The following is a 27,662-nucleotide window of genomic DNA, read 5'->3' as shown; positions in this document are numbered from 1 at the left end:
AAATATTATTTTTAATGAAAAATGATTTTACTTCAAATATTGAGCTCCCTTAATTTTATTTTAATTTGCTAGAAGAACCGGAGGGAAAAAAACTTGAAATTCAGGAAGGTAGGAGCCTTTACCATTTTTAAAAAATTTTACCGACAGAAAATAAAAGAGGAAAAACATTAGAATATTGATCTAAAATGTTGTTTTATTCAAATACTAGCCTACTGTCAGCATGATTTTTATTATAAAATGAGACACACATGTAGGGTTAGAGAGAAATGAAAAACATTTCAAGTTTTGCATTTTCTCTCATTGCTTACATACATAAAATATGTCAGGGGAACATTTAGCACTGTCTTTGACATAGTAAGTGGTTTATACCAGTTTCCTTCTTCACTCCAAGTTTTTTTCCATTTCTTTTTTTAATATACATCCCAAAGACACCCCCCAAAAAATGATTCCAATACAGTACAGTCAATGTTTCGACTTTTTCACAGGGATTGACTTGGCCTGGCTCTGCCCCATGGGGTGGAGGAAACTCCTTTCTTCTGCAGTGGGTGTTTCAACTGGAAGGGGTGGGTGAGCAAGGCCTTCCACCCCTGAATATGCCAGACCACAAGGCCAGTGTCCGGCGCAGTGAAGGATTCCCCAGCGCTGGCCGAGAGGTGCTGGGAGAGCCATGCTCACCGAGAAGATGGATTTGGAGATTCCCGAAGGCCCATGCACGGGTCCTGGCATCCCAAACAAAACTGCTCAAAGCAATTAAAATAGAAACATTCTTCATTTTAGTGCTATTCATAAAAAAAATATTCCTTTCAAAATATCACTGCTCATTGACCATGCACCTGTCACCGAAGAGCTCTGATGGAGATGTACAAGGAGATCAGTGTTGTTTTCATGGCTGCTAACACAGCATCCCTTCTGCAGCTCATAGACTGAGGTCTGATTTTGACTCCCAAGTCTTATTATTTAGGAAATACATTTTGTAAGCCTATAGCTGTTGTAGAAGGTGATTCCTTTGACGGATCTGGGCAAATTAAATTGGAAATCTCTGGAAAGTGTTCCCCATTCTGAATACCATTAAGAACATTCATGATTCGTGGGAGGAGGACAAATATCCACATTAACAGGAGTTTGGAAGAAGTGGATTCCAACTCTCATGGATGGCTTTGAGGGACTCAAGACTTCAGTAGAGGAAGTGACTGCAGATGTGGTAGAAACAGCAAGAGAACTAGGATAAGACGTGGAGTCTGAAGATGGGACTGAAGTGCTGCAATTTCTTGATCAAACCAGAACAGAAGAGGAGTTGGTTCTTACAGACGAGCAAAGAAAGTGGCTTCCTGAAATAGTGTCTACTCCTGGTGAAGATGCTGTGAACATTGTTGAAATACAACAAAGGATTTAGAATACTACATACACTTAGTTGATAAAGCAGGATTTACTCCAATTTTGGAAGAAGTCTTCCTGCGTGTAAAATGCCGTCCAACGGTATCACATGCCACAGAGAAATCTTCTGTGAAAGAGCCAATTTACGTGCCAAATTCTACTGTTGCCTTATTTTAATAAGTTGGCACTGCCACCTCACCTCCAGCAGTTACCACCTGGTAAGTCAGCACCATCAACGTCCAGGTGGGACCCTCCGCCAACAAAAAGGTTACGACTTGTTGAAGGTTCAGGTGATGCTTAGGATTTCTTAGAAATAAAGTATTTTTTAAACAAATGTATATACATTGTTTTTCTAGACATAATGTTACTGCATATTTAATAGATGACAGTGTAGTGTAAACCTAACTTTTATGTGAGCCGGGAAACCAAAAAATTTGTGTGACTCTGTTTGTTACAATATTGGCCTGGCTGCTGTGGTCTGGAACTGAACCCTCTGTGTCTCCAAGGCATGCTCGCGTTGTTGGGAACGTCACCAGAGGCTGGTCTTGCTCCTGTTCCTAAAGCAACGGCAAACCAGGGTCGCCAGTCCTCTCCAGGGAATGACGCTGTGTCTTGATAAACAGCAGTTCCATTAGAGCAATGCAAATGCCAGCAATAAGAAAACAGACGATTTTGTCCCCCCCTAATATTTTATTAATCCATTTGCTGGTTGCCTGTTGCTCACTAAACCTTTTATTCCTACATGAAACATCCTGCCAGAAGAAAAGGGTATCATACAGTTTTGAAAAAGGGAGTAAAGGTAAAATATCAATAAAAAAAATTTTATGATGTTTCTTAGCTAAAAACAAAGCCTTTCAATGTCACATGAACAGCTGCATCCAGAGTAAAATGTAAATAACACGTGAATTATTGCAAATAGAAAACGCTGGTGTAACAGAGCTCATATTTATGCTGAAGAAAATTTTGTGTTGAAATTGTACTAACGAATGTGGAAATACCATTTTATTTTTTGAAGGTATTTTTTTAAAGACGGTTTCAAACTGTAACAAGTTGACCCTGGAACAGTTTAGGCATTGACCCCTGCACAGTCAAAAATCCAGGTATCACTTTTGACTCCCCAAAAACATAACTATGGCTGCTGCTGGCATAGCGGCAGCTACAGCTTCGCAAACTTCCTTCTGTATTTTCACAGTGGTCTTTACACTGATTTATCTTGCGTAACACGTATATGCCGGAGTGTTCCACCCAAAGAAATAAAAAAGAGTTTTATTTACAGGGATTTATAAAGTAAGTCATGGTTTAGAAACGTTTTTTTCAGCCTTCTGTTTTCTTAGATTTTATAATTTCCTTAAAAATTGTTCAGCCTACCAGTCTGTGAGCTTCACATGAATCCATACCCATTCATGGGGGTACGAACCTTGAAATCTTTCTAGCTGGACAAACTCTTCAATCCACTGCATGACCAGGATGGTTGGTGAGTGTGTGTGACACTTGAATTCCCACTGTTGTCACCTGCCAGAGCTGAGTCACCAGAACTCTCCACCTCCAAACTGCCAAGATGCCTTCACTCATGGCTAACGCAGACTTAGGCACCAGTTTGATTGCCCTGACAGTACTTACTCTTCCAAATTGCCTCAGCGAACCTGCAGCGCAACTCCAGAGCATCTGTTTTTCCTTTTCCTGACAGAGTGTCACGTCAAAATGCTATCAGGCACCATCACTAATCAGGCATAAAAACTCTCTGAATAATAATAATGTTCAACAGAACACAACTAACCCTTCATTCTAACTCATCCAGCTAGAAGCTGACAATAGACCCAAGTAGCCTTTTAATCAGCGAGGGAGCAGCTACAGAAGCAGCAGTCGTAAGGAATTAGAAAAACGGTGTCTGTCTTCAAATGAAGCATGTGGTTAAGATACAATTTTTAAACATAAAGTCTTTGTTTTGGTAAAGACATTTGCTTTCAAAAAGCTTGTTTATAAAACAACAAGCGTAAATGACTGCCTTTTTGAGGGGGGAAAAAAGAGATTCAGAGTTTATGAAAGCTCTTAGAGATGAAATAAGTAATCGGCAGATTATTAAAGATGTTACAGTATCAGTAAGCTTTCAAGAGAGTATCAGTGAGATTTACCAATTTTGACGGATTGACTCTCAGCACTTAAATGTTCTAAAAGACTATGAAACAGGTGCACACAATGTCTGCTGAGTACTTCGTAATCATGTCCTGAAAAACCTGATTCTCAGCACGTTCTCATGTTCTGCAACAAATGGCCTTTAGGTGCGTGATACAGATGCAGGAGACGCTAACTATTGAGTTCTGAGATTACATCCCTATATCCAGGTATAGAGATATATTCATTAGAGCCACAAAAAATAAAATACAAATAGTTGTATTATGGAAGTTTCAAAATGCTTGACCAAAAAATCAAATCTATGATTTGAATGTAAAATCATAAACCATCATTCAAGCTTGTGGAGGTTACAATTATACTTTATAGAAAATTATTCATTGCTCTTAGCAAGCAATAGAAGCAAATGGTGCCAGATTGAATTTAAATATATTTACATATTATTTTATTAATTTTTCTGCTCTATGTAAAAAATAGTTGCTCAACAGTGAAAATAGAATTGAGAGAAACATTATAAAACTACTTAAGGGAAAATTTGTTTTAAATATAGCATTTTTTTCAGAAAGCATTTAGTATGTTAATTACAAAGTATTTTCATCTGTTCGTGTAAAGAAAAACCTCAAGGTTCTTTACTAACAATTATTGTTAAAAAGCACAGAAAACAAACACTTGTTTTTCTAATTTTAGAATTTTAAGATATGGCCTGCATGTTTTTTTCTGAACTTTTTAAAACACCAACTCATTTTGAGAAGACTCCAGATCATTTTTGATCTCTTACTTTATAGAATTTCCCTATTTTCTTCCATCTGCATCTTGGTACTACGTGGTCGTTCTTTCTTGGGGTCAGATCATGCCTCTTTATCTAGTGATATTCAATATAAATCTCTCTTAGATAATGTGAATCTCTCTACTGCCTTTATATTCAAACACAAGTTATGAATAAAAACAAAATTTTTCATTTTTTTTAATTTTTGGAATTTGTCTTCTAGATTGGACTTTTAACTAAAGTGCCAGAATTATTTATTACAATTCCTACCACTAAACAATGCATGTTTGTGTTTGTGTATCAATTAGTATCATAGCTATTACATCATAGATGCTTAATAAATTGTTTAAATCAATTAATTAATGAAAATAGAGAAAATTGCTTTGGTTAAGACTTCAAAGGGTTTCAGACAGTAGAAATTTGTATCTCAGAACCCATAAGGTGTGATTGTCATTATCTGCAAAGCTTGTGTCATTATCTTGGTTTATTTTTTTCCTAAAAATTAAATTACTAATTCATTCTTTAGCCTTTACATTAAATGACTTGAATTAAGTTTATTTACATGCGTACAAATTTGGGGGCAATTGTTTTATATCCAGTCAATAGATGGTTCATACCTGTCAGGTATAGTAACCTCCAGGCGTCTCAGCAACAAGAACCAAATGTTTCTACTGAGTGTGGTTTAGCGTCTTGGGTTGTTTCTGAGTCCCACGGGTCATCCACTGGTTTCCTGGAGCCACATCTGTTTCTAGCAGTCCGCCAAAAAAGAAAAAGAAATCAATCACATAAAGAAAGTATGGGTGTAATCGGTGAAGACACAGCCATGAACATGTGTGTGTAAAAAGCACCACAACTTTTACCGTTGCTTCAAGACACCACGGAAAGATTCACCATCACGTTTAGCACACGCATGCAGCACAGCCATCCTCAGAGTGTGAGATCCTTGCTTAAACTGAGTCATTTTGCTCCTAGATTAAAAAGTAGATTATGGACTCTTCCATGTTGACAATTTTAAAAAGAACTGATATCTTTACATTTTAATAGCTGGAATTTTTAACACTATGACCAAAATGCAACAGCATGAAAGTCAATAAGGCGTGAGAGCGTGAAGACAGGGTTGTGGAGGAGCCTGGAGAAGCGCAGACGGACTGAAGCCAGGCCGGTCCACACTGAAATGACCGTCACACCCACATGCCCCAGGGACAACCGCAAAGTTATCACGATGCAGCCAAGTGTCATTTCTAACGGTTACATCTTCATAACGGCTGATCTGTGGAAGGACATTGCAGATGGTGTCATTTTGCCCAAACATCACAAATATAAATATATTTCAACTTATTTTTAGAGAGTAATTCTCTGTATTATTAGAATGCTAAGAATTAGCTGGCATTAAAATGGAACTAAGCTACTAAATAAAATTTGAGTCTCTACACACACACACACAAACGCGCACACACACACACTGACACGTAAAATATCCACTTGGAGGAAGAGTTTGGAGGTCAAAACACCCCTTCAAAATTTTTAGTTCAAACATATTTCTGGGGTCAAAACCTACTCTTAAAACTGTGTACTACATACGGAAACAAAGAGTTTTACACTTGTCAAAGCACTTTGGCATTTGAAAGGTAGACTTATACCAGCCAGAAATTTGGAGCGGAAACACGGAATGCTTTGATTTCACTTATTCTTTGCCTACAAAAAGCCACAGACATGAACAACAACAACGCAATGGACATTTTTCCTGGTGCTATGAAAAGGGAGAAGTCTTGTTCTTTTGGTGGCATTAAAAATATTCCCACTCCCTTTTTTGTTTTTTTTAAATTTCCCTGCTTCACCCCCTTCATTAAAGCATGTTCTCTGTGTTAGTCATTCTGAGACAGTCACTGACTCTGCTTCTTCTGTACTCTGGCAGAGATACTGTATCTGGGTTTCCTTAGTGATATTCTAAACACATTTTTTCCTGTCTTCCCATCCAGAGCACATACTTTCGGCGGAATTCCTGTTGTGTGGGAGACCGGCTGAGCCCCATTCACACACTTGCCCGCCCAGATGTGGCCCCGGGGGGCTGTTCCTGCCCCCGGTTCCCGCAGCCAGGCCTTGGCTGCTCCACCTGCCTCTCCGACGTCCGGGTCGGACAGCCACAGGGAGACTTTGCACATTTACTTATTTATTTATTTGCTTGGTGTGCTTCTGTTTTTTTTTTTTGTTTGTTTGTTTGTTTTTTTAATCTTTCTTTCTTTTATTTCTCTCCCCTGAGTAAATTAAAGCTGTGAAAAAGTTTACCTGCCTGCAGAGAAAGCTGGACTGCCCCCTGATTACTGTAGCTGCATAAATCCCGGCTGGCGGGAGTGGGGTGGGCAGGTGAACGGGGAAGGAATGGAAATCATTGTGCATCTGGGATTGTCAGACGTCGTCCCCCAGTGCGGAACAACCAGGGAACGGGACTGGAGAGTTGGGCAACAGAAGGAAGATTGTTATTGTCGTCATTACCATTACATTCTGCTGCTGTAGGTTGGTGTAATTTACCAGCGAAGCAGAGTAGTGCTGAACTCTCTGAGAAGTCGGAGGCTTCCAGATGTGTCTTGGAGACCTTCCTTTTGGACTAAGGAAGGTCACCGCGGCGGCAATGTCAGGGGGACACCTGCGTCGGTTGCTTTTGTCAACAGGACCTTGAATAGGAAGAAAACATGCGGTCATTTCCCCCCAGGATGTGTCCTTGTGGATCTGTGCAGAGTGGAGGCGCACCTGGAAGATGGCTATCGCAGCTAAGAATGTTTTCCTCCACTCTGTGACTTAATCCGCAGGTGTCTGGGAAGCGGTTAGAGACCATGTCTGCAGTCAAGAGCCTGGATGCTTTTCAGTGTGGTTGTGGGTGAGAACGCAGGGTTGGAAGGACTCGGAGCAGCAGCTCAAAGCGATCGCTCTTCCTAGGCTGATGAACCAAACGCCTGGGGGAGACGGGTTCCCAAAGAGGCTGTTGCTTACAGTCGGATTCTGTAGATGTTCCTCATTGTACAACAGAGGGAAAGGCCTCACTCACAGGAAGTGATCACAGTCCTTTATCATCTGGGCCCGTCACTAAGGAAACTCTCAGGGAACAAGAGAAATCAGTCCTTGTCCACAGTAGCCCTGCACTTGCTGTAGTCGCAGCAAGCACACTTAGAAAGTGCAGAGTCCTCAGGACCTAACACACACGTCCATGCCTATAAACTTGTTTTATTCACATTTGAGGCCAACATCATCCATCTTCATTTTTCAAATAAGGAAATTGAGAGCTTCAGTCTGGCAGGAAAAAAAAATCCAGTCCAGATCTTCCAAGAATTCAGGTCTAAGTTTCATTGTCCTACTATACTAGAGTTATTTTTGTAAAACACATAAGTCTTTAAGCTTTCACACAAAATCGTGGAAATGTAAACTTATCCCCAGAGCATGATGTGCAGTGCGGTATGGATTAAGATGCATGCACTAGCGGTATGTACTTCTATTTCTCAATTTTTTATCCAAAAAAAAAAAAAAAAGCTGAATTTTGTTTGACTTACCAAAAAAAAGTTTTCCCTGGCCCTGGAAAAGGAAATGTTTTGCTGGTACAATTAACCCAGAAGATATGGTATCACTCAGAGCTCAAATGCCTGCAGGAGACCCTAATGTGAATAGAGTTCACACACTTTTATAAGCTACTTTGTTCTTCTTCTTTTTAAAAATCATCTCAGGAATCATTGCTTATTTTATAGAGATGAGCAGTTTTTATTTATACTGGAAAATATGTAGTTTTTACGTGGGTTTTCCTTCATTCTTGGTGAGACAACGAGGAAAGAAGAAAAACAGACCTTGTTTAGAGGTAGAGCAATGGTATAATTGATTGAATGTTAGGTTAACTGCCCAAATCAGAACTTTCCCATACTATTTTAGGAATGAAAATATGTCCTGATTAGTAATCCCCACCAAGTTCGGAAGGTTAGAGGTGATTCAGCCTCCATGAATGTGGTCTGGTCTTATTTTCAGAAGGGCTTCTGACTCACGCGGAGTCGTGTCAAACTATGTGTTATGTTATGTTATTTTAAAAAGGCAGCATGGAGAGAGGAAATTGAACTACACTTTTTTCCAAAAACGCTGCCCTTTAATAGAAGAAAGGGCAAGTTATTTCCCACAAATCTCACTTACTCTGTGTAATGTAGGCTGTGAGGTATTTTTACCACAGATATATTCTTCATGTGGTCTGGCAGGACCTTCCTTTCTTAGAGTATTTTAAGTTTGTAGCTTAAACTATTCTTGCATAGTATTTGTCCTTAGATGTGGCTGAATGCACTGCTTATAACCGAGGAATGTGCTGTTGATCTTTTATGACATTGATTGTTCAGCTACCCAAAGTGATGGCTAAACAGATACATGCCCTATTTTTTATCAATACGAAAATGCCTATCTCAAGGTAAATTCAGCTTTCTAAACTCAGAAAAGTAGGAGTGGAATCTATCTTGCCTCTCTTCCTGAGTTATAATAGCACATAGGAAAGTCCTTAGGAAAGTAAAAGAACAGTCTGGCTTGGTGGGTCCAGAACAGTTAGTTCACGATGGGTCAGGTCAGTTGGTAACTTCATGGCTCACAACCAAGTATGACGTGTCTACTAAGGCCCAGTAAGGCGAAGGCAGGTCCAGGGGGTGATCGGGTCTGTCGTGGTGTCCATGGGAGGAGACTTCGGGTTTTATTTTCAGAAGTCTTGGCCCTCTGGGGACAGGAAATAAACTTTCTTTCAGGGCCAAGCTAGAAGCGTTTAGGATCCATATGTAGGCCCTGATCTGATCGTTTTCCTTCCCAAGTTCTCTAGCATAGTGAGAAGCAACGGAGCAGCCCGACTGTGTTCTTCCTTTGCATTCAAATGGCCAAACTCAATCAATGCTTGATCACCCGGAACCTTGCCGTCTGTAGGCACCCAATACCAGGAACAGGGAGGTGATAATCTGAGTAACTGTCTTCCCAGCTCATGCTGGGATTGCTGGTCCCTCTTTCTCCACTGGAAATAGGGTCATTAGTACCTTTACTCCTAATCAGATCAGAGAACCAATTCCAAAAGCTCATCCTTAAGATGCAAAACGGTTTAATGGCTATTTTTAAGTCATCCAGAAATATTCTCGAAAACCAGCACACTGATGTTAAATTTCACTTGCTCTTCCATAAAGGCCAATCTTTCCTTATCACGTCATTGGCATCATGGACAATGTCATATTTACTATAGAACACGGCACGCATGTGCGATGAGCCTCACGTCTAAGTGACTCCACTGACCTCCTGTGATGGTACAATTCCAGCACCAGGCATACGTTTCACTGTAGTTCAAGCATCCTTGAACTACACGATAAACACAATAAGCTATACTGTGCTTATTCATTTATCCCATGATCTACCAGAGGATGCTTGGGTTACTTCCACCTCTCAGCTCCTGTGAATAGTGCTGCTATAAACATGGGTGTACAAATATCTCTTCAATGATCTGCTTTCACTTCTTTCAGATATATACCCAGAAGTGGAATTCCTGGGTCACATAGTAATTCTATTTTTAACTTTTTGAGGAAACACCATACTGTTTTGCATAGAGACTACACCATTTTTTATATTCCCACCAACAGTGCACAAAAGTTCCAATCTCTTGTTATTTTCTGTTGTTTTCTTTCGTTTTTGTTTTTAATAGTATCCATCCTAATACATGTGAGGTGATATCTCACTGTGGTTCTGATTGGCATTTCCCTGATGATTAGTGATGTCGAGCATCTTTTCATGTGCTTATTGGGCATTTTTATGTCTTCCTTGGAGAAATGTCTATTCAAATCCTTTGCCCAGTTTTTTAATCAGGTTAATGTGAGCTTGATTTTTCTTGTTGTTCCTTTGTGATATTTTGTTTGTTTTGTTTTTTTTGTTTTTGTTTTTTTTTTTTGAGACAGAGTCTCACTCTGTTGCCCTAGCTAGAGTGAGTGCCGTGGCGTCAGCCTAGCTCACAGCAACCTCAAACTCCTGGGCTTAAGCGATCCTCCTGCCTCAGCCTCCCTAGTAGCTGGGACTACAGGCATGCGCCACCATGCCCAGCTAACTTTTTCTATATATATTTTTAGCTGTCCAGATCATTTCTTTCTATTTTTAGTAGAGACGGGGTCTCGCTGTTGCTCAGGCTGGTCTCGAACTCCTGACCTCAAGCGATCCACCCGCCTCGGCCTCCCAGAGTGCTGGGATTACAGGCGTGAGCCACCGCGCCCGGCCTGTGATATTTTGAAAGTTCTAAAACTAAAAATTAATTTCATGTGCATTTTCCCTGCTCAGCACTAAATTACTTTTGCAGGGTGTTGATACCGTTGCTGATACATCTCTTACATTTAAAAGTACAGAGGAAAGAATGTCCTATTTGTACATAGCTCTTTCATCTTTATTCTTTCGTCTTAGCTGAAAGTCAAACCATTGTTTTTCTATGGTCTGCAGCAGGGGTAGAGGGATGGTGGAGTAGTTTTCTGTTCTGTTCCAGATGCACAAACCCCAGATAATCATTTCAGGCAGTTGTAGAATAACATTTTGCATAGGCTGTTTCCCTTGCTCTACTTAGAGTGGAGATGAAAAAGGAGGAGCTCGTGATGGATCGATGGAAGGGAGCGAATGGGCCTGAGAGTGTCAAGGGACGTGCTTGGTGGAGGAGGTTCCTGCTTGTCCCTGCACCAGCTCCTCATTCCTCCTGCTCAGGGCTGCCCAGCTGCCCTGTAATTCCTGCTGCCTGGGGCCGTGTGATCAAGTTCTCATCAGTAGAACATGAGCGCCCATGACATGTGCAACTCACGTCTAAAAGGGCCTCACGTTCCCTCCTGCTGGATGTAAGTTGCAAGGATCGGATGTCTCAGGATAACGTGTTTGGAGCATGGATGGCGAGTGGCCCGGGTCACCTGGTTCTGGAGATCACTCCATGGAGCAAGATCTGTCTACTTGCCCTGGATGATCAGGTGATCGAGAAAGAAACTTCCATCTAGTGTGCACCATTGCATTTTGGGACACGTGAGAGTAGATTTTTCTTCAACTCATGTGTGCTTCTTTGCTTCTTGTTTTATGCCTGGTTAAGTCATTTCTTCACACGTCTAAACTGCACTTAGTTGTAGAACTGACTAAGGCTCACAGGAGAGTGTGCAAAACAACACAACTGAACAAACACGCTGGCAAGCGTTCCCTGTCCTCCAAGAACGTATGCAGTATACTGCTTGCGAAAGTCACAGGAAACACATGAGTAATAAAGTATACAGTGAAATGCCTAATTTGAGTCATACTGACACTTAGTTTTCTAGAATCCTCACAGGAAGTCTATTTAGAGCCGTTTGGAAAGTCAGAGCCGATTGGAGAGGGGACTGACCAAAGCTAGAGTGCCCACCGGGGTTTCCGGGAGGGGAGGGGCCTGAGGGAGACCTGCAGGGCTGTGATGAGTGTGCAGGGATGGACGAGTCACCTGCACCTGCCCCAGGACAGAGGGCGATCCTATCACCACACTCACACGGAGTGTCCCTCCCCTCTGTGTGTCTGCCAGGGTGGGGTGAGACTGCCAGGCTACTAACGGGGTGCCCCAGGGTACGGGGTCCAGACTGTGGGTTATGTATGAGACCACAGAAGAGCAATACCTTCATGTTGGCATGGCTGGTGATTTGAGTGTCACCTTGCTGGCTTCTCCTTGTGCCTTGGCGTGGAGGCAGCTTCCACTGGGAGCCTGGCCTGGCCCTCTGCCCAGGTTATATGGGCTTTGCATAGGAGCACCCTGGGCCCCTGTCGCAGCCCTAGAAGTGTGAGATTTTGGTTAACTGAGGGTATCTCTCATGGTCTATTGGCCTTATGTGGGCCTCTGCCATCCCTTTTGTTCAAAGAATCATTCTCAGTGCTTAGGATCATGTCTAGAATAAAGTGGTCTCCACAAAACTATTTTAAACAAATGAATGAATAAATATGAAGGCTTTGGACAAGGTCCAGGTTGGGATGGAACCGTGCTGAAATCTATCCTGGGGAAGATGGCCCTGAGCGTCTTCCCAGAAAGGTGGACATTTTAAAAATCACAAGTTGTTCTGTTAGCAATATGTGGTCACACGGGAGTTTGTTAAATTCTTTAGTCCTTTTTTTTGGGAGCTTAAAATATGAAATGAGTTCACAGAGGTGGAATGGTTTCAAGCAATAGAAGACCAAGATTAAACTGCTTCTTATTTCCCCTCGGAGAAGGAATCATTTATCTCTAGTGGAACTATCAGAGCCCTGGATAAAAATAAAAATGTGAATTTTTAAAATAGGGCTCACTTTTTGAAATACTCTTCCAAAATGAATCATGCAGTTTGGCCTTTTTATTTGAACTATTCTGATGCAATTTTCCCCACATAGACACAATTGATATGAGGACCTGTTTCTCAGCTGTTGAATTTAGTAACCGGGGGGCTCGTGAGCTCAAACCCCGTGGCACCTGCTCTACGCTGAGCGGATGAGCAGTCGGCGCTCAGCCCTCATTTACTTTGCAAATGGAGGGAAAAATAAACAGAATTAAGAGACCGATTGATTATTTCTTTGGGCTCTGCATGGCAGCAACTAATTAAAAAGTGGAAAAGGAAGCAAAGGTTTGCTGTCCCCTCCAACACAAATCCCTGTCACATTAGTGGCATGTCCTATATCGGTCATCCTCACCTGGGGGTAATTTTTGTGCCCTTTCAATCCTCACCAGGGGACATCTGGCAATGTCTGGAGGCATTTTGATTGTCCCCACTGGGGAATTGCTACTGGCATCCTAGTGGGTAAAGTCCAGGGACACTGCTGAATACCCTCCCGTGCAAAGGACAGCCCTCCAGCCACACCCACGGGTTTCAGCAGTCACCTAGGGGGTTGAGGACTCTGCTCTGTGCCTTGCTAAGCAGCAGAATCTTTTGGCAGCTGCCTTCACTTCCTTTAGCCCACGTTCCTGTAGTAAAGACCCTGTTCAACACTGGTACCATCCACCTGTGAAACCGTTCGGTGGGAAGGTATGTCCCCCCAAGCCATTTATGTCACTGCCAGGGCTGAGGACTCCCGGAGTGGCTCACCCACCTGCCCCACTCAGCGGCACGTGCTTTGGGAACACGACACCAAGGGAAGCTGCTGCCAGAGGTACCTCCTTTTGCTGCCACGCGTGTTTCTGTGTTCCGTGTCCCCAGCTGGAGGACCCACAGCCGCGGTTACACGGGGGAAACATTTGTCTGAAATTGGGTCCCGCTGTGGTCTGGAGAGGCTCACTCTGGTGGCGCGGCCAGGAGGTGCTGCCAGGGGTTTGAATCAATATAACTGAAAAGAAGAGGAATTATAGGCGATTCACAAAAAGAAGTCAGATAAAAGCCTAGAAATCTTAATCATGAGAACGTCTATGCTGCACCATGCTCAGGAATTTGGGTGTGGAGTTGGGACAGACACAGGCTTGATTCTGAGGACCTGGTTATGTGAAGTGTCTACCAGAGCCCAGAGTCAGGATCCTCGGGGGAGATTTTTAGAACCACAAGTAGGTTTCAGCCAATGATGAGTTCCTTACGAGAGAACAGGAACATAGAATGAAGATAATTAAATAATGCAAATGCAGTACATTAGCAAAGGCTTCAGGGTTGGGGGTGAGCGGCTGGCTGTCGTATTTTTCACAATGGACTTTTCCAACATGTAAGAGGTTTTTTTTATTATGTAAATATTTATGTTCCTTTGTGTTCGGCACACCTTGCCTACAAAAGCTACACAAGAAAAGTTGAATACATGAGTCACAGTGGAATACAGTCGTCACAGATCCTCACTTTATCTCCTGGTTTTTTTTCTTCTGTGCTGGGAAAACAATGTGTCTTTATACGGGAGGTGAGAGGGGAGGAAAGTCATTCCATTCTTTTTTCTGTCTATTTTCACAAGCATTGAATCCTGCCCTCTGATTTCAAACCAAAGTCCCATTCTGACATATAAATTCAACCATTTGCTGGTAAGTATTTGCTTACAAAGAATAAAACTCTCTCTTTTCTGGTGCATAAAGGTGAGTGTTGTCTCTCAAGTGAGGGGAGGGCAGGTCCAAGCAGGTGGACTTGAGTGGACACCCGTGTGTGGCACATACAGCACCCAGCGAGCATGGCGGCTGTACCTAACATGTGTGACAAGAGCCCCTTCGGAGCAGTGATCATGTGACATTTGCTGTAAATAATGAGATGCTTTGAAAGATTTGAAATCGTAGCAGTGAAAGTGGAACTGAGCATTTTCCAGATAAGGCGGCTGCTTCATTTATTATCAAAGGTTAAAGAAATATTGTCAGCGGGATTCTCTGCTAACAAAACGTCTCTCAGAGAAAGGAAAACCATTCTTTCCAGTTTCATTGTATTCCATGTTTGCCCCGGGAGGGAAGGCCGGGACCCACTGGTCCATTCAGGGGCTACTCTGGGCTGAGGGCAGGGTGGCCGCTGTGCCTGAGCCGTGTCTCTCTGTGTCCTGTCTGACGGATGCTAGTGGCCAACGATGAAATATTTTTAGTTTAGGGCCAGTTGCCACTGGAGTCAAAAGCCCTAATTGTTTTTGTTTTTTTTTTTTTTGAGACAGAGTCTCGCTCTGTTGCCCGGGCTAGAGTGAGTGCCGTGGCGTCAGCCTAGCTCACAGCAACCTCCAACTCCTGGACTTAAGGGATCCTCCTGCCTCAGCCTCCCGAGTAGCTGGGACTACAGGCATGTGCCACCATGCCCGGCTAATTTTTTCTATATATATATTTTTAGTTGGCCAGATAATTTCTTTCTATTTTTAGTAGAGACGGGGGTCTCGCTCTTGCTGAGGCTGGTCTCGAACTCCTGACCTCGAGCGATCCACCCGCCTCGGCCTCCCAGAGTGCTGGGATGACAGGCGTGAGCCACCGCGCCCGGCCTAATTGTTAATTTTTCTAGTATTCTAGGTGAGGAGAAGGACCGAATGGGAAGAGAGATGCCTTCCCACCCGGAGGTCATCGTCCCTGACAGTGGTGGACATCCTGAAGTGACAGCGTTGCCACTTCCGTGAGACACCTGGGGACAGATAAGACACAGTCATCTGGCTGTTATTGTTGTGATTGTCATTGTTGCTATTATCATCATTCATTGCTGGTCTCCAGTTCCAAGAGGCTGCTCTCTCCAGCAGTAGTTTCTTTATTTTTTAAAAGAAGTTTCAGCGTGATCGTTGAGCTCACAAGGCTGTTTAGCTGACACATGGAACAAGCCCTGACGCGCGCCTTTCCTGAGCACCCCCTACCCCTTGCGTGCCCGCAAGACACTGCCTCGCAATCTATTACGCCGACAGCGAGCAAATGTGCGGCAGTAAATATTATGGTTCCACCTAATGCTTCAACTGTGAAAACAAACGACAGAAAATGTAGTCCACATAAAAGATGCTGAGGTCAAAAACTACCGGAACCGACATTCCACCCAGTGACTATTACAATACACATTGCGTGGAGCGCTTATTTATGGGAACACGTTATGAGTCATAGCAATTCATAGCAGGCTGTTCTATGGAAAACTCCATTCTCCACCCTGACCAAATAGCAGACACACGGCACGCATGGCTGATTAACGAGCGTCATAAACACACCCCGCCAGGTATAATACAGTAGTTTACAGCGTTAGCTGAAATTGACAGATATATTTCTCTCTTCATAAAATAAGAAAAACGGGATGGAGTGAAATCATTGCGATTCTCAGCAGGAAGCTTCACCGGCTGCGGCCACTGCAGGGTCAGTGTCATTACCCACTTTGCAGAATGTGCTCTCCGCGCGCATCATTTATTCATTACCCAGAATGCAGCATCTGGGGGTGCTCTATAAATACCTTTCTAATTTGAATTAAGATAATGTGCTATCTGTGCTTGTTAGCGATGGCATAACGAAGTTTGTACTCACTTTAAATCTCACCAAGTCAGAGAGCATTTTTGCATTCCAGATAGAGCTAAAAATATTCGCCCATTAAAATAGTAATCATCATTAAAATTAGCTCACTGATTTTGCTGATTAATTTTTCAGTAGCAAGTACGCTTTCTAAAAAGTTTCAATTAAACATTTTTGACAAAAGTAGATTTTTAAAATGTAAACTATGTAAGAAGAAAGAGATAATTAAAGAAATAAAAATAGAAAATTTAAATCTACTGTAATTTTAAAAAGACTTTACAAAAAAATTGGCTGACAAAAATAGAGAATGAAGAGGATGGGAATGGTTGCTATAACCGGAATGTAGGGCTGAGTCCCCTACGATTTCATCTGGGGACTGTGGTCCTCATACCTTGGAAAGGTTGTCTATTTTTGTCTGTGCAGGAAAAGAACAATCTAGCAGGCATAAGTATTCAAGTGATGAAGGCCACTTGTGTGAGATTTAAATGTTTATTTGCATGTGTTCCATTTTCATAAGCAACAGGAATGGCTCAAGTTCAGAACAAGGTTGCAGATCAACAGCAACCTCAAGATGCAGCAAGGGAGGAAACAAAGGCTGTTGCTTATAAGACAGCCTTTGGAGCGGATTACTCTGTCCTTAGTATCTTTATTTCAGTTGAGGTTAAAGATATAAGCACACGGGAATATAGTTGTGCTCAACTCTCTTTAAAATTATGGGAGGGGAAGTGATGGGTTTTCATTTCAATCCTTTAAGAAAATCAACCCCCTTCCCGTAATCTTTAAGGAAGTCGACTTCTGCAAAAGCCTCTATTGCTGAACTATGTAAATATGTTTTAAATGGAGAAAAAGAATGTGAATAATAAGACAGAAACCTGTTGAAGAATCAAGTATAGGTGACAAATAGTAGGGGAAAGTTACAATATTCAGTCTTGTTTGAGATGATGTTTGTGTACAATTTGGGACTAATTAAAGTAGTTAAATATTTCTTAGCTGGGAACATTTGATGTGATCTATGTGGCACTTGTAATGGACAAAGGTCACAAGGCAGTAGTGACGCACGGCACACAGAAACCGTCCCAGAAACACCCCTGACCTTCCTCAAGTATCAGACGGCAGCAGGTCTAGGGAGAGACAGAGGTTCACGGCAAAGTGCCCTGGAATGTGGTGGGCAAGGAAGAGGAGCAGCTACCCCAAGGGTGTCTGTGGTTCCGTGAAAAAAATACAAACACACACGCATTTCTTTTCTGTTTAGAGGACACAGATAATGTATAGTTAAAGTATTTCCTTATTTCCAAATATTAGGCTATCGTGGAATTCAGTCTGTTTTAATAATATAATTCAGCGTAATCTTTTATAGAGCTTTAGTGAGCTATTTTCTAAAATTTTTAGGGACTATGTCATTTGATTCCCATGAGTCTGATTATGTATGTAATCTCTGGGCTATTTGTATTGCAAGAGATATTAAATCAAAACATTTATAAAAGGTCATTTATGTATTCTGTGACAGAGTATGTTTAAAATGTCTAGTGTTTGAGAAAATAAAAGATGGTCTTATTTGTCTCCTGTAATTTGAAATGCAAATCTAGTTTGGCATGAGACGGAACTCCATGAGTAGTTATTAGGAGAAAATAATCTGTGTGTTTGTGTGTGTGTGTGTGTGTGTGTGTGTGTGTGTGTGTGTAGATGGGCAGATAGATAGGTAGGTAGGTAGATCACAGCTGTAGACAGACATTGAAAGTACCTCAACTATCAAACACTTTTAAGTCTTTAGTCTTAATTAAATCCAGAAACACATAAAAGTCACAGTTTGAACTACTTTAAAGTGCATGTGTGTGTGTGTGTGTGTGTGTGTGTGTGTGTGATGTTTTCTAACATTCACCTTTGCCCTCTTGTGAACTACCTTTCCTTAAGTAGCCCCAAAATGATTTTTAAATAAAATGATTTTTAAATAAAACTGGAATTGTTGCCCAGTTTTAAACAAATGTCATTTTGCTTTTTTTTTTTTCTTGGTGGGTTCTGCCGTGTATTTATTTAGACTCTGAACACTGTGTTAAAACGAACACCTTCTCGTCCTCCTGGGATGTCCTGTGCGTCTCAGGGGTTTCCTGCGGGACTCTGAACCTGCCACTTCCGCGGCACCTCCTCCTGTGTCCCAGGCGAGGCCTGGGACGGAGGCCGGGAGCAAAGTGTCAGGTGTTCTGGGCTCTGGGATTTGCATGTGTGTTTTTCAGAGGCTTCCTGAAACTCCTCAATCTTACACCCAGAAAAATACCAAGGTCGGCTTGTGGCATTGCCCTTTGACTTGAGTCTCTCTCATTATATCTCTCTGTATTGCACGTGATTTTAATTTTTTTTTTTTTTAAAGAAAAGGACCTGGACGAGAAGTCCTCAGTCAGCGACACAGAGAGCTACGTGTGAACCGGGGCCTCTGCCTGTCTCCCTCCAGAGCTCCCCTGCGTGCTCCACATTCTGGAAACATCTCCAAGGATCCCGTCTCCTTTCACAAACTTCGTGACGGCAGCTCCCGAGCTGGTGGGTTATACAGATTCTGTTCTCTGCACTACTCAAATAGAAGTGGTCGCTGCCCTATTTACCTGTTTCAGGGTATTGAAGCAAGGAAAATATGAGACTGGAGGATCCTTGCTTTGAAGATTCAAAAAATGAGGTTTTCAGTACTTTGAAAAATGGATAGGTCTTTGCTAAAAAGTGGAATTACCTATGCAGGCAATAAATGTGATTGGTCCAGTGAAATTTCCCTTCTCGAGAAAGTTACTATATCAACCAGTTTGGATTTCAGACAAAGGTATGATTGAGAAATTTAAACAAAAAGAAAAGGAAGCTAACTGAAAATAAAGAAAGCAATAAAGACAGGCATTGAGAAAATGCCATGGAGGCTGCGTATTCGGATCAAAAGACCTGTGTTTTACTAGAGCTTCCTATGAAAAAGCCTTTTTTAGAACAGAAAGAGAAATTTGATGCCAATTTATCAAAATGATTAAGCTATATGTGCAAGACTTAAGTAATCACAAGTGAACTTTAAACATTTCAACTCTATTTTTTTAAGCTGTGGGAAGACCGGGCATAATTATATTTGTAACTTTGGAGCAATTCCAAAGGCAGGGAAGGTTGTCAGCTGTATTCAAGGAGTAGATGCTAAGAAAGGTAACAGGTGCCCACCCCCAGATCAGTTCAAGATGGTAAATTGAGCTTTCAACCCGACAATAACATAATGCTCATCACAACAGTACCTGGCAACTTGACCTCGTAGAATCTGCCACTCCACGCCCACCCCGCCAGGGGTCCTGACGTCATTTATTTCAACCTACCTACCTGTGCCTCATGTCTTGCCCAGGACGTGGGATTGGAAAGGCACTGAAACCAGAAAGAGGAGAGAAAAAACAGGGTGGTTTGCAACATCCCTCCGCTGGGAGAGAGGATGTGAGGAGATGCAGAGACTCTCTGTGGCAGTTCCAGCTTGTTACCGAGGACACGTGGCTTCAGAGAGGACGTTTGGAAGATGCATGGGGAGTGTTTCTTCCACGGCATGAACCGTGCAGGAAATCGCATTTCCTTAGTTGAACACGGTTCCAGTTCATTCTTGAACAAATGGGTATAGACAATGTTATGAATCAGAAATTAGTTTATACTCTTTTGTTTTAAAATAACCCATATCCTTTTATGACATACAAATTTGCCCAAATGTTGTACCGATCATACGTCCTTGGCATTAAGCTTTCTACCAGGGAAGAGAGTGAAGAAGAACACAATTCAAAGAGAAGGCTAAAGATGGCCCAAGATTTAGACCTGGGATCATCGAATTTCAGATGCCGAAAACATCACAACGTTTCTGTTCAATGCCTTCTAGTTTTCTACGGCAAATCTACAATTTTTTTTTTACTAGTTTCTAGGGAAGCAAGCAATTATTAAGTAGTATATTAACATTATTAAACTCATTAAAACTTATTAAAGCATTGAATATTTCAAGTTAGATGCAGAATTTAGTATAAAGAATAAGACTTCTTTCAAGTGCTATTCAAGGGAGTTTAATTACTAAAAACTTACAAAAATAAAAAATAAAAAGATTGTCACCAGAGAATCCAAGGGGTGTTAGAGTACAATTCTACTAAAAAATCTTGTGAGAATTTTGAGGACAGATAAAATTTTAGTGGTAGATTATATGACACTGATGACTTAAATTTAAAGGAAGCCATCACTATATTAATATACTTTGTCTTTGGACTACAGAATGGATATTATTGCATTTTGATTTAAATATTAAAACTATATGCAATATTGTAAACAGAAAAAATTGTAAGGTCATAATACAAGGGAAAGTGAGTAGAAAAAATCTTTTCTTTTAAATGTCAGATTAAGCAAAATTTCTTCCAGTGAAATTTATGTCTTCACATTCTCAGGTTTGGGGTGTGGGAACCTCCGAGCCGTGTATGGGATGCCCACAACTTTGGAATATTAATTATAGTCAATTTTTTTTTTTACTTTACTGGAAGCCTTATGCATGTGAGATTTTTCCAAAAATGTGAGTGTCTCCCTCCCCCTTCCTTTCCACTTTTTTGGAAGACAAGCAAAACACTTCTGAGCACAGCCTGTACTTTCTCCAGTGTGGTCAGTTTTTCCTAACGACCATTTATATAAACCTTGGTAACGTTGAGAACAGAGAATTCCTGCAGGGGTATAAATAGCTTGTGAGAACTCTGCCCTCGACCCGGTGGCACCGAGAGAGTAAGTGTTTCTAACGACGGCGTCCGGCTGGTGACCCACGAGCAGCACAACGCAGTGTGGTGGCTGTCCCTGTGTCCCCCAGCTGGTGCACAAGCGCAGTCTGCGTCCCCTCAGAGTTCAGCCCGAACACTGCGCTGTGTACAAGGGAATTGTAGGCTTCCTGGTGCCATGTGGTCGGAAAACTGGTACTCACCAAAAAAAGCATAAAGCAACATTCATGGCCAGGTTGAGACAAATTAGGAAAGTATCTCTATAAGGTTATCTCTCTAAAATTGCACTCACACAAAGCACTAGTATATTTTCACTGGAATGTGCGTTTCTTCATTCTTTGGTATTGGGCAACGATGTAGACATGTCCCCACGGGTAACAAAATATGTTTGGCTTCTCAAATTACAGCCTCAAAATAAACATAAATTTCCTAAAGATCTAGATAATACATAATACTTTTGTTTTACTCTTTTCTCCTTTTAATCAGAATTAGGTCTAAGGCAAATATAAAATTGTCAGCATTAACGTTCACATTCCATTTTCTCCATTTTCTTCTCCCCAAACCTACTTATTAGCAATATGTATTAATTTTTAGCAAGCAATTGACATCTTAACAATTCCTACTGCCTTGATGTGAGCAACTAACTAAATATCAGGCAATTATCTTTCCATTAACATGATAAAAAATGTGAGGTTATTCAAAGTTTTCTAATAATTCTGCCTGAAGACGTTAGCCCTTTTCTGTGATGAACTCACTGCTGCGGTTCTACTCTGAGCACTCAGGGAACTAATCAGGTATCTCCCAGTTTGAAATATGTTATTGCAGACTTAGTTCTACGTGGAGTCATCACCATTCATTTACTGGGACAGCTTGACTTTGTGAATCCCTGTTAGTAGACAATATGGTCTCACAGGTGCTGTGTACATAACCACACAGGAGAGAAGGGCTTTGGGACGCTGACGTCACAGGATGTGCGGTTTCCATTATGAACACGGTACGAGGACGGTGCAAGCTGTGTTCCGTGTTGGGCAGAACCGTGTTGACTCTTCGTTCGTCCCACCCGGTCTAGCGCCGCCAGCTTTGATTTCAGCCCACTTTAATGCGGTGACTACTTTCTTGACTCCATATAAAAATTTCCTCCTTAGGTTTAATTGCAGGAGAAGATTACTCTCTCCAAGAAATGTGATGGTGTTTTCTCTTGTTAGAAAAGAAAACTTGTGGAAAGGGACGTCATTTTTTTTTTTTCTCAGCTGCCAAAAATCTTGGAACCAAATTGAAGGCACAATTGTAGCTTCTAATATTTGCTCAGGTAGGGGAAGAATGACCCCCGTAAATTCTTAGCTGGAAACAGACCTCTCTAAGAAAAGACAGATTAACAAGAGAGATCAATCAAAAGTTTATTATTAACATGTATTTTTTCATATAGATGTAGGGACACCCAGGAAATGAGTAGTTCTCAAAGACGTGGCTTTAAATTCTGGCTAATATATCATCTTTAACAAAGAACAGTGAATTCTTAGAGAAGCAACCAGGCAACGGAGAAGGACTTTGAGTCTCCAGGGGTGGCAACTTGGGAGAAGTCAAGCCACTGTCAGGTAAAGGCTGGCTGGTAAAGCGTGTCCGTGTAGACTACATGGTGGTAGTAGTCTACGTGGACACAGGGCAAAAGCTGTCTTCAGGGGCTCACCTTTGCTCTCCCTAGTAGAGGGGAAGGTGGGGAGGCAGGAGGCCTTTTGTCTTTTATGTCTACGTCCTGCTTTTAGGTAAACAGGGAGGGCAGACAGTTCTCCTGCAGCTGGTTTTTCTTAATTGTCTTCAGTTCAACCGTCCTTCATGTTGTGGCGTGACATGCTCTAGTCCTGCGTACTCTTCACAGGTAGGACTCATATCCTCTCGCTGCTTCTAGAGAATTCCTTAGCTCTTTACAAATCTCCTGATGACATGTTTAGCTATATTGCATTGCACTTTCCCTTGTAAACGAGCTCAGTCCCTTTTAGGATTGGAAATGGTATAAAACTTTCTAAGTGAGACAAGACTACAGTCCCATGTGTGCCGTGGCTAGCTGTCGAGCCCTGTCACCAGAAGCACAGGACAGGATTCCCTCCTGCCCTCCCCGGTGGCTGCTCACACTCAGACTCTTCCCACTGGGCTCTGACCGCTCGCAAAGGGTCTTAGGAGAAATCGCCCAGGCAGGAACAGTGGTGACTTTCAGAGCAGAAGAAGAGAAAGGAAACAGGGCTCCAGCCCACGTGAAGGGGGGTCTCGCTCAGCCCCAGACTCTCGTCAGATGGAGTCACATCTGCTTTCAGGCCCCAGGGGGTCATTTCAGCAGCTGGCTCTTCCCCGTCCTTAGTTCTCAGTGAGGTGTGGCCTCAGGGCCAGCAGGTTAGGACCCCAAGGAGCATTTCCTTCTTAATCACTCCTGGGACTTGCATTCTCTTAGGAAATGACTGCCAGGGGCTCTCAACAGGCATCTGCAGAGGTTCCACCTCCTCCCAGGGTATAAGCGCATCACTCTTCTTAAACCTCTCCTGGTTCCAAGCCGGGCTGTGCTTGTGCAGAGGAAATGCTCTCCCTCCCTCCCTCTCTCTCCCTCCCTCCCTCTCTCTCTTCCTCTCTCTCTCCTCTCTCTCTGGCTGGAGGGAACCTGCTGTTTTCTCCTTTCTTTCCTTCACTAAAAGGAAGACTGAAACGATCACTCTTTCCTCCCGCATGTATTAGAGTCTCCTTACACAGCGTGATGGCTTTCTACAACTTTCGCTTTCTCCAGTTGCATTGTAGCCACTCTGCCATTACAGTTACACCACTTGTGTGTCTAGTACATAAAGTGTAATTATTTGCCTTTTCTTGTAAACAAATGCTTTCTTTCCTTGTTCTACTTTTTCCTCCTAAGGTTATTGAGAACATGACCTTTCTTATCACACTCTAAGGAGGGAAAGAGGCCATGCTGGGATGATTCTGCCACTGGGCTTTATCCCACGTGCCATGTGAAATGTATTTTTGGCGTCCTCCCTTGACGAACGCACCTGCCATATCGCTGTACGTGAATGGCAACATCTAACATTTCTAGGGCACTTGGCGTGTGCTCTTTGCATGAATACAGTAAGGAAGGATCTACATTCCACCTGGAGATTTATGTATTGAATAAATATTTTAAGATGTCCTTTAAAAACAAACAAGAGTGCTGAGCCTTTTTGTTCTAGAAGTGTTTGTAAAGGTATCTACATGGTTCAGTTGAGAGTGAAGCGCAGGGGTGGCCACATTTGCTGCATACAGCCACACGCTTGCTGCAAACACTGCCGCCGTCTCTACCTGGGTGACTTCTCCATGGGATTAGAGCGGGCACATGATCCCGGACCAGCAACCTCTACGCTGGCCGGTAACCTATAACTTCTAGGTACAAGGGTGCGCCGGACCACTGGATTTCCTCTAAGGGATTTGATCTGAGACTGTAGAGAAAAGAGATAGTTGGCCACGGAAGCTGAAATACTACCCAAAATGATACGGCTAACTTTTCGAAAGTACCACTAACTATTCTTGCCTTAAAAGACATTAATTGCCTGCACAATCTTTTTTTTTTTCCTGAAAGGAAATTACTAAACTAAAATATTAACACCATTTCTAAAATGTGAGCTCTCTTTCAAAGTGTTAGAGATGGTTATCTTTGCAAAATGTAGCAAGAAAAATATAGATCCTAAAAGAAAAAGAAAAAACGAAGACTGCTTTCACTGGAGCTACATCCAAAGAACGATTGGTTCACTAAAACAATCTTCCTCTGACATTTAACGCCTACCTTGAACAAAGGGTTCCGAGCTGCTCTACAGCTTGATTCTGAATGAGCTCAATGATTAATTTATCCGATGAAAGGTGTGCTCTGCTTCACTATGTCCTCCTCAAACAAAGGGAAATTGATTCTTCAATATCATTGTTTTCACATGTTAAGTGGCATCACAAATGATTCATTCATAATTCCCTGCACATAAACCTCTGGACTATAGCAGGGTATTGAAATACTTCAAGCTATTTATCATGTTCTTATCGGCAGTACCCAAACAAAGAACTAATCTTACAAATCCTGAAGTAGAAATATAAAAACAAAGCAAGGTGACTTTAGTTTGCATACTTGCTGCATAAAGTGTGGCTGTGTCTTTGAGCGAGTGACATGCATCCAGCATAGCGTCTGTTCCGGACCGTGTGTCCTCGTGAACGCTTGCAGATCCAGCTTTGTGGCTAACGGTGGTCAGCTCTGACCCCGTGGGGCTTGCCTGCTGGCTCTGGTGTTAACTCTGCATTTCAGCAGATGCATCCAGGGACATGTGTTTTAAAAATATGTGTGGTGTGATTGGGTTGTAGAGACGAAGTGAGTTGAATCATGTGCCCAGAAAGATACATTGAAATCCTAACTACCCTTACCTGTGAATGTGACCGCATTCGGCAATCGCTCCTTGCAGATGTGATCAAGTGAAGCTTAGGTCATAGTGGAGTAGCATGGCCGCTACACCATGGTACATGACGTCCTTCTAAGAAGAGGAGACAAAGACAGAAACTCAAAGGCCATGTATTAACAAAGACAGAGGCAACGGTTGGCATGATGAATCTACAAGCCGGAGAACGCCAAGGATCACCAGTAAATCTCCAGGAGCCGGGAGAGGCGCCTGGGGCCGGGGGCAGAGTGTCTCTGAGCTCTCAAGAAGGAACTCACCCTGCTAAAGTCTTGATTCAGGACTTCTGGGCTCCGTGACTGAAGGAGCGCACATTTCTGTTGTTTCGAGGCACTCAGTGTGCAGTCATTTGTTACAGCAGCCTTAGGAAAGGAACACATGTGGGAATAAAAAGATTTTTTTCTATTTGAAGTTAATACACGAAGCCATCAGACTTTCAAAAAGAGAAGCAGCTTTTGGAATGCAGTTGGACTCCTCGGGTATCCATGTCTTGCTCTTTGTCCCTGACGCTCCCTGCTCACTGTGGGCAGGGGTACCCCAGCCCATCGACGAGTGCGGAGTTTAGTGTGGGGCCCCACAGACAGTTTTCCACACCACCCAGACCAGGTCAAATGGAACAGAACAAAACATGAAACAGATAAAGCAAAACCAAAAGCACAGAATCTAAATGCAGACCAAAAGGCGAGACTCATGCTTGCCTGGCTTTGCCCCTTTGTCTTTTTCTTCTTTGTGGCATTTTGCTTTCAAAGAACCACGGAATGGGATGCCCAATTTTGAGTCATTTTACACAATGAATTCTAAATCAGTTGCTAAAATATGTTTTATTTTTATAGCAAATTGTTGTGTCTATGACTGCCAACAAAAAGCTTTATTTGCATTTTTCAAAAAAAAAAAATCCAGAAAGCAATTCATTTTTTGTATGGATGTTTATGTGCATGTGCAGAAATGCTGTTAAAATGTTTATCAACTGGTCAACTCAAGTGTCAGCTTCTCAGAACAGCCACCATCAAAGATAGCTCAAATGGGCACACCTAGGGACCCTGACCGGGCGTCAGAGGGGTTGCACATACGGTGGCCTGTGTGCATGATTGTGTGCGAGCATGCAACAGACATGTTAGATTCAACTGATAATAAAATATACCTATAGAACTAATAGGATGCTGAGGTTATGGTTTATTCTTTTGAAACGCCGAACACAATGTTTAATTTCTTTGCCATTCTGGAAGTTCCGTGAAGTAAGAGACTGAGTTTTGAAGCAAGGCACAGAGTTGTACATTCTCTAGACTGAATGCAGCAGTTACAAATGTGATGGATTAGTGTGTTGATTTTATGAAAAAAAAATCACTGTACATGATCATTATAAATAAAATCTTTATGAAATAATCCTTTGTTTTTAGGTTGCTGGGCACTCTAGTCTTGGTAGAGTTTGGTGGCAGACGCAAGCAATGGGCAGTATTTTAGCATTTTTTTTCAATGTGAGATTTTTTTTAATTTTTATTTTTTGGTTAAAAAACAAAGTCTACATGGTATATACATTTTCATAAGTATTTTTGTCATTGGGTCCATACCTACCTAAAAATATGTAAAAGTGTGGAGCCATCAGTGTCTACTGTCAGCCTCAGGGCTGTTTGGGAGACGGAACAGAGACATCTTCCTGTCACTCTGGCGTCTCCACGTGTGAGCATGAGTGATGGCCGTGAGCCTCTGGGTTTCCATCTGATCTAAACAGGGCGAAGACATCAGTCGTTTAGCCAAGGCATGTCATTCTGATTTATTATTAATATCTGACTATTGGCTGTCAGATACAGTTATAACCTCCAGGAAAAGATCTATGTGCTTTATATACAAAAACTGTATCCATCACTGGGAGTATTACATAAATATGTATTCATTATTGCTACATGAAAACATGTGCTTGTAATAATGTATGTGAAAACTATCGATTGTATTACTATGTATGCATAATTTTACGTAGCTGAATAGGAAAATAGATTAAAATAATCTAAATATTAAGCGGTGGTCTGGTACATTCCTTTAGTAAGACCATTTGAACTTACTGAGTTACAATGTTAACATAAATTATTTAAATTAAAATAATACAAAATTGAAGAATAAATTGTTGGTAAATAATTTTGATCTTGTAAAATATTCAGTGTATTAGAATGTATAGCAAAAACCAAAATAACCTTTAATGGGTACATTGAATTTTACTTATTTACATATGAATCTTTAAAAAAAAGCCTCTTTCAGAGGATGTTTCACATTTTGTGATAAGTTAAAAAGATATCGACTGTGACACATCAAGTTTTCCCAATGATTCAGGAAAAATTCCAAAA

The 27,662-nt window shown here is 41.9% G+C and overlaps 1 long non-coding RNA gene across 2 annotated transcripts; it reads right to left on the bottom strand.

The window, feature by feature from the left end:
* Positions 1-783: 783 nt before the first annotated feature.
* Positions 784-13,851, bottom strand: LOC123623051. Of its 2 annotated transcripts, none has more exons than XR_006729770.1 (4): positions 13,343-13,851; positions 11,908-12,060; positions 4,888-5,018; positions 784-1,358 (listed from the first exon to the last, which is right to left on the bottom strand). It is a non-coding gene; the product is annotated as an uncharacterized LOC123623051 (long non-coding RNA). The 2 variants fall into 2 exon arrangements; XR_006729769.1 differs by lacking the exon at positions 784-1,358 and adding an exon at positions 1,761-1,985.
* Positions 13,852-27,662: the final 13,811 nt, after the last annotated feature.

Source organism: Lemur catta, chromosome 18 (genome assembly GCF_020740605.2).
Source record: "Lemur catta isolate mLemCat1 chromosome 18, mLemCat1.pri, whole genome shotgun sequence".
Taxonomy (NCBI): domain Eukaryota; kingdom Metazoa; phylum Chordata; class Mammalia; order Primates; family Lemuridae; genus Lemur; species Lemur catta.
This window is presented reverse-complemented; position numbering and strand designations above follow the sequence as displayed.